Source organism: Magallana gigas, chromosome 9, assembly GCF_963853765.1.
Source record: "Magallana gigas chromosome 9, xbMagGiga1.1, whole genome shotgun sequence".
NCBI classification, from domain to species: Eukaryota; Metazoa; Mollusca; class Bivalvia; order Ostreida; family Ostreidae; genus Magallana; species Magallana gigas.
This window is the reverse complement of record NC_088861.1, coordinates 12,402,780-12,410,673: the sequence shown is the minus strand read 5'-3', so window position 1 is coordinate 12,410,673 and position 7,894 is coordinate 12,402,780. Positions and strand designations below refer to the sequence as shown.

The window sequence follows — 7,894 nt, the reverse complement described above, 5'->3', positions numbered from 1 at the left end:
AAGAATAATGAGAATGTTTAATGCTTCTAAAAAAGAATTGCTTGAACCCTGAGGTATATATAAATATACAGCAAAAAGTGAATCGAGGATATTTTGGGACAGAATATAGTGGTCAATGCATGTACTGTTAATTTTGAGGAAATAAATATTCTTGAATAAATAATCTAATATTGCTAATCTTTCAAAAAAAATTAAAAAGGTACATAAAGTATATCGTTTTAGCATGATTAACAAATCTATGAGGTAAATAACATTAGATAAGATTTTCCGTTTTCCCTTCCGTTCCGCTTTCCGTGTTTTAGCAACACCCCATGTCATCTGAGTAACCACAACGATTCGTAGAGTTGTAAGTGTTTTAGACTTTTAATGTATCAATTTTAAATTTACACTTAAATTACCAGGAGTTAAAAAGATCAACAATCTCAACTAGTATCTATATGATTTTATAAAGTACGTGTCACGATTTACAATTCAATAAAAAATGATAAGTGCCCAGTATTGCTGTATGCAGTTAATGTGTCAGTGGGATTTTGACTTAAGACAATTTAAAGCTCATTTTGTGTCTGTGACGTTTAAACGAACATATATTGGAGAAAAATCAAATGCATGATGTTCTTGTTCAGGGTTGCTGTCTAAATTGTAAGGATGAGACAAATAATTATACTGGTAATCATGTCTGTGAAAATGCATTAAGTCTCTTGTTGATTAACCAAGTGTGAGCTAAATCGATCATATATACCTCCATCAATTATAATCCAAGTATCCATAAAATAAAAGCTAGATCTACTTCAAAATTAATTGTCAAAATTCATGGCCCCTAAATGAGGGGTTTTGGTTTTTGAGGGTCAGAGCTGACCATGCAAGTATGAATTACAAATCTTTGATTCTAACAAAATTTTCTACCCCACATAAGTAAGATAAAAAAGTAAATGTTTAAGCATGTTACATGTACATTTATTGTGTCATTTGCATGGAGCCTCCTATTCTATGAAAATAATAGACCCTATGTACATATAGCTGTGTTCAAATTTAGTTTCGGATCTTATAATATATAAGATTGGCAAATGTAGTGATTTACAGTTTATATACTGAGAATAGATTATTATAGACTTAAAATTGAAAAAAATACTTTTTCTTGGCCTCTGATCAGGGGTTCAGTCCTTATATATAGGTACAAAATGGTGCATATAATGTTTCAATCATTACAATATGAAAAATGATCTATTAAGCTATTACCACTTAAAAACTGTGGAATCGTCATTGTTCATGGGGGTTTGTGGCTTTTGTGGGTAACCTTAAATTCCCACGAATTTACACCCCGACGAATGTACATGTATATAGCAACATTTAATTGTTTATCCATATTATCATTTAAATCATCCTGAACTTGCTACATGTATCGTACCAACAATACGACAACTTAAGATATTTTAGCCACTTGCAAACATTGACCCCCACAAATAAATATAAAGAGAACTTGTTAACGAGCATAGCAGAAATTAAAATATGAATGTTGTTTTGAAAATTAACGGTGATATTTGGAATAAAACATCATTATTTTTGAAGATATTGTAGGTTATAAAGATGTTGGAAAAATTTAATGACAACATAAATTCACTGAAATCTCATAACAAATAATATTTTTTTTTATACTTTAAGCAGTAAAATTGTCAATTTATTTGTTCAACAATAAAGGTTTAAGTTTCTAAAATCCAATGGTACTGTATATATTCCCCAGAACATTATTTTCCCCCCTCTAAATTGACACTGACGCAAAAGACTGCATATTTTGATAATGACCCGTACAACCTCTTGAGTGGCCTTGTGTCATGTGATTAAATTGACAGGATATAAGACTGCTCGAGCATGTGATTAGTCATAGATCGTCGATAAGTGGAGTAGCAAGTTGGTGTTATTGAGTTAAATGGCTTTATCTGTGATTGTTCACACCTCACAGCCTACTCAATATTCAGGGTCATGAACCCTGGGGAGCATTCATTATTGTCCCCAAGAGAGACAACTCTTGAAAACATGCATTAACTATAGTCCGTTTCTTAAAGGGGCATGGTCACGATTTTGGTCAAAAATTATTTTTTCGATTTTAATGTTTACAATGCTTCAGTAAGGCATTTTTAATAGGCAACCAAAATTTGAGTGTCATTTGATGAGTTATAAGCGAGTTACAAAGCTTACAATTCTTCGCTATGTAAACAAAGCGTTTGTTTACATTTTGAATGTTGAAGTAAAAATTCCAGTTTTAGACCCAAAATAAAGGTATTAATCGTTAGGAACTGTTTATTTATGCTTTAAATGAATAATAAGATAGACAAACCAGCTTTAAAAAGATTTTTTACTGGTATATTGAACCTAGGTAAACAAAAACAGGGCACGATCCTTGTTTACATGGCGAAGAATTGTGAGTTCTGTATCTTGCTTAAAACTCAATGACTGGCACCCAAATTTTATTTGGTAATTAGAAATGCATTCCTAAAGCATTGCAAATAATAAAAATAGAAAAATAAAATTTGACCAAATTCGTGACCATGCCCATTCAATCTTATTAAAATAAATAAATTGATAAAAGTTTTCAAAGTATTTTAATTATAAATAAATAAATACATATAACAATGAGTAAAAGGCATGAAAAAGGCATGAAAGAAGTACATTTATTCATCAAATATAGTAGGTGGTACATGTACCTGGTGAATATTAAATGAATATTGCTTGTAGGTACATGTACATAAATCTACACAACTACATTTAATTAATACACTGTGTTATGTAAACTGAAAAAAAAAATACACAGGTTGTAAGTCTAGAGATCTTTTTTAAAATGAATTTTCTTAAAATGAAAAATAAATTAATGAAATTGCATATATCATTCTAAAAAAATCATTATACTAATAGACACGAAGTTCAACATAAATAAAGCGATACATTAGATGAATAGGATATAATGTACAGCAATTTAACATTTAGATGTCATTTTTCATATGAAAGGTAATTAAAACTCCATACAATTTAAACAATGAAAAGAATGTGTTTTATTGGTGTAAGTTTCATTCAAATGTTGCTTTTTTTTATTAATAATATCATTTATGATCACATCGAATCAGTTTACCTTCTTTTCTATGAATCATTTTCTCAAAGAAGTGTTATTTTCATACTTTATATTATTTTTAAACAAACATAAGACTCGAGCTTTGTTTACATAACAATAAATTCTTACCCCTGTATCTCTTTTATAACTTGACTTCTAACATTCAAATTATGGTCAATTATTCAAAATGTGCAAGTATATCATTTTATGCATCAAGAAATTGAAATCAAAATTTTGATCTAAAATCGTGTCCAAGTCCCTATTAAAAAAAAACTTGTACAAAATAGTAAGGCTAAATTCCAATTTAAAAAAACTAGCTGTTTCCAAAAATGTTACATGTATATGAATATGTTATATAAAAACATATGTTAGATGGATGGGTAGGAAAAATACAAATTAAGTGCACTCGATAAAAAGTTTGCTGGTATTCATTATGTGAACACAATTCATCCAGTAACATGTAAAGTTATGCAACATAAATAAGAATGTTATGAATGATGTGTATAGAACAAATTCTTCTGTGGTTGGCTCCATAAATCTTGAAAAGATGGTGTGAGTTGGTAAAAAGGCAGAATAAGGTTCCATTCTAATCCTCATGCATTCCATTCAAGAAATATTCATTAATGCCATGGTCTGGAAACTAAAATAGAATAAGAGAATTACATGTAATTTTGCAAACATTGTGCATGCACTCATCAAATACTTACATGTATATATTCAATGACGTTATTTATGGAATGTGCAATTACTAACAATGTAATCTTTTCTAATATTGTACATACCTGTATTACATCATTTTGCCACTAATTTTAAACCCAGCTGACAGTTTCTTTTTGTTATATATAGAGCGTCAAAAGATAGTTGCATCATGTGCATGTACTTTCAGTAATTTTAAAAGCCGTAAAAACATTTCAGTACTACAAAACACTTTAAATTTGTCAAATGATTTTACAAATGTAATATGTACTAATACACCAGTAAGTCACAAGTGATATATACTTTTTAAAGCAGTACAATGTATCACTTATAAGACAACATCAGGAAACCTGGCTCAATCAATTCTGCACACACATGATAAATGTAATGAATGTGTAACGTCAATGGTGTAACTTCAAAGATATTTAGATATCCAGTGGACAGAAAGATATTAAATATATTAAACAAAGATTAAAGTCACAAACACTTATGTAACATATGATTGTCTGTATGAGTTTCAACTATCAACATTCTATGTACATCAAAATATGATTGCGTCAATAACAAAAACTAATCTGAAAAACATATTTCCAGCATAAGAAATTCATGGGATTTCTGCAAATCCCATTTTCTCAGAGAGTGTAAAACACATTTCTTAAAGTTTATAATATTTTCAAACTCCTGGTTTTCCTTTCAGAGGTTCCCACCCCTTAAAATACAGATAATCAAGCAGATTTGCAACAAGATGCCCATATAAACCTTTCCCTTTTACACAAGACATTGTAGCTATTTAAATGACCTTGGCTAGCTTTCAATCATCTTAAACCAAATATATCTACATATGGAAGACAAGTTGTAAGTTTATTACATGACAAAGAAGTACCTTCTGGGCTTCAGCAGACATGACTGGGTCATTAGCAATATCAAATTGACAATATTTTCTATATTTCCGATCTTCAGATCATCTGGAAGCCGCAGGTAAATCTGTAGATTAGAAGAAAAAAGATACACTAGCTATCATTACAAAGCTAAATGCTGTCATTATCAAAACAAAAGGGTGTGTCCTAGATTACACTTTTTTATGGGCACATGCAGTATCTGAGACATGTTCAAAACATTACCATGATAACAACTATAACAACTCATTAAGTGGGAAATGACATATGACTATAAAATTTGTTATGGCTTTTCATTCTCTTACTCTCTCTCTCTCTCTCTCTCTCTCTCTCTCTCTCTCTCTCTCTCTCTCTCTCCATGATCTCTCTCAACATCTTTGTCAGCAATATTTCTAGTGCAATGTGGCATTATTGAAATATATATATGGTTCAATCATGGAAGCAAGACAATCAATAACAATTACATGTACATGTACACTGTAAATATTCTCTCTCTCTCTCTCTCTCTCTCTCTCTCTCTCTCTCTCTCTCTCTCTCTCTGAGTCTACTCTAGATATCTCTCTCTCATACCCTCAATCGTATAATGTTATATTTACATAACAAATGCAGACCCTTGATTCATAAACACTCTCATCGTTAATAGATAAATAAGACATAAAGTGAACAGTATGTTCTTACCGACGAATGACTACTCCTTAGCACGTTTTAGATTGATGACAAAATCGAGGATTGCTGTTCAGACTGTTTCATGCTGAACAAAATTTAACGAGATAAGGCTAATCACCCCAAACTTCGACTTCACATTAATAAACAATTCTTCTGCAACTTTAAATAATTTAAAAGCTTGCCAATATAAGAAACAAAAACGTTTACTTACTTTTTCCATTTAAACTCCTCTCTCGATTTTCACGAGTTTGAGACTGGTCTCGTTAAAATCCCGAGATATACGAAGTTTTGACTTTCTCGGGTTTTTTCATTCTTTCGTGAATATAAAAACCAGAAAGGTTCCGATTATGCTAATAAGGCTGTGAGGTGTGTTGTTGATGGTTACTGAAGCCGGGACATTTTAGTTGATACGTTCTGGTGAGTTATTTCTGGTTTTAAATTGTTTTATTGGTATTGAAGTTGAATTCTATTAATTAAGCGCAACGATGTCTTATGATCACTTAAAGTGTGGTGAAAAAATGTATAGCTATACAGGGTGATCAATATGTATTAAAATATAATTTTGTGGAATTTGATTTCATTTTATCCTGAACAACCCTGGTGTTAAATAGATGAGTGAGTCAATAAATCAGATAACTTTAAATAGCCACTACATGCATGGCTTCATTCGTGTCTGAATACACAGTACGCAGTCTGCAACTTGGGACTACAAGTGTATTTAATACCTGTCACTTTATTTAAAACTAAAGTTATGAATGCAAAATAAGTTTTTTTAAAAGAATTATACTGATAAAAGCTAGAACGGTATCAACTGTCTTTTGAGGGTCAGAAATTGACAAACCAATGGAGAAATTACTGTACAAAGCCCTTTAATTAGCCCACACAATCTTCAGTGGATGGCACATGTGTGTGGGTGTATTGCACAAGCATATATACGGAGTGCAAAATCTAGCAACATTTCTGTAAGCAGAAGTTTAATTGTGTTATTGCATTGTTGATTTGGCACTATCTTTCAGGTAAAAATTAAGCTGACACTCATTCAAGTAAAAAACTGAATGAGAGAGAGAGAAAAGAGAAAGTGAATTGAGTAAATTATATGTGATGCCGATGAAGAAATCATCATTAGCTATAAACTGGCAAACAAATTAAATAAGATCTGTATATTACTTGTGTATCTTTTTTTGGTGTAACTTTGAAGTGTTATAACTTTTTAAAAGAACGAAATCTTGTGTAAGAATGACGTAACCAACCAACTACCGGTATAAACCTGGCATTTCTGAGAATACGGACATTAAATATTTTGTAATGCGGAAGAATGATCTGTTATGAATTAAGATATAGTGAAACGGGAAGGCGAGGCAGGCGGATGCTTAGTAGAAAAATAAAACACTGAATTGCGGACAAATTCGTCCTGAAAACAGTTTCTTAAATACTCGTACAATCTTCGATGTTTGACATTCAGTGAAAGAATTCCAAACCACTTCAAAGTTACATAAATTTGTAAAATATACTAGACCTTGACTAGTCACTTTATAACTATTGAAAGAAACATGTAGTTCGCTCATCTGCGTCATCTATAATTCATTATTATGCCTTCTGTCAGTTTGTCATTATAGATTCAATACTCATTTATTTTCGCATAGTATCAGAGGATATTTTATAGCGTAAGCATGCTATGTCGAACTAGAGCACGGCAAATATTTTCAACGGAAACCTTTCAAGCGCCGACAGCGGGGATCGATCTCACGACGCTAAAATCATTCCAGTTTGAAGCCCAACGCGTTACCGCTACGCTAATTTAGATGTTATTATAAACAATGGTATTTATAAATATCAAACGTAGATATATACGACTTACATCAAGCAATTAAAATTATTCATTTTTCCAAAAACACTTCATTATTGACGGTAATTTTAAAGTTGAAGTTTTCTATAAACTTTTGAACAAATTGATTGAACATTTTTCAAAGAAATTCTACATGAGAATCACAAAAACGCTTTTTTTAAATGCTGCTTGATAAAGAATATTCAAGAAAAAAAATTCAATGAGATTTTGTCTGCTAAACATTTCGAGTTTTCTCGGTAAGGTCAAAGGTCTCTCATTTCTTGAAAAGAGCATAAACCTTTGTTGACTTTTTATTGTACAACAACTTGTTGATTAAATAAACAATCAAATCAATTGATTAATTTGAAGAAGAGAAAAAAAACTTGCTTTTCCGGTGATTATTTTTAAGGACTTGTCAACACTTGAACGTCACAGCTACATATAGCTACTTTGAAGTGTTATAACTTTTTAAAAGAACGAAATCTTGTGTAAGAATGACGTAACCAACCAACTACCGGTATAAACCTGGCATTTCTGAGAATACGGACATTAAATATTTTGTAATGCGGAAGAATGATCTGTTATGAATTAAGATATAGTGAAACGGGAAGGCGAGGCAGGCGGATGCTTAGTAGAAAAATAAAACACTGAATTGCGGACAAATTCGTCCTTAGGTAAAGAATGTTTCACACAGAGTAGCCATGAATTTAA

The 7,894-nt window shown here is 31.2% G+C and overlaps 1 long non-coding RNA gene across 2 annotated transcripts; it reads right to left on the bottom strand.

Moving 5' to 3' along the window:
- Positions 1-2,981: 2,981 nt before the first annotated feature.
- LOC136271391 (uncharacterized) lies at positions 2,982-5,732 on the bottom strand. Of its 2 annotated transcripts, none has more exons than XR_010709307.1 (3): positions 5,570-5,732; positions 4,680-4,780; positions 2,982-3,740 (listed from the first exon to the last, which is right to left on the bottom strand). It is a non-coding gene; the product is annotated as an uncharacterized lncRNA (long non-coding RNA). The 2 variants fall into 2 exon arrangements; XR_010709306.1 differs by lacking the exon at positions 5,570-5,732 and adding an exon at positions 5,371-5,557.
- Positions 5,733-7,894: the final 2,162 nt, after the last annotated feature.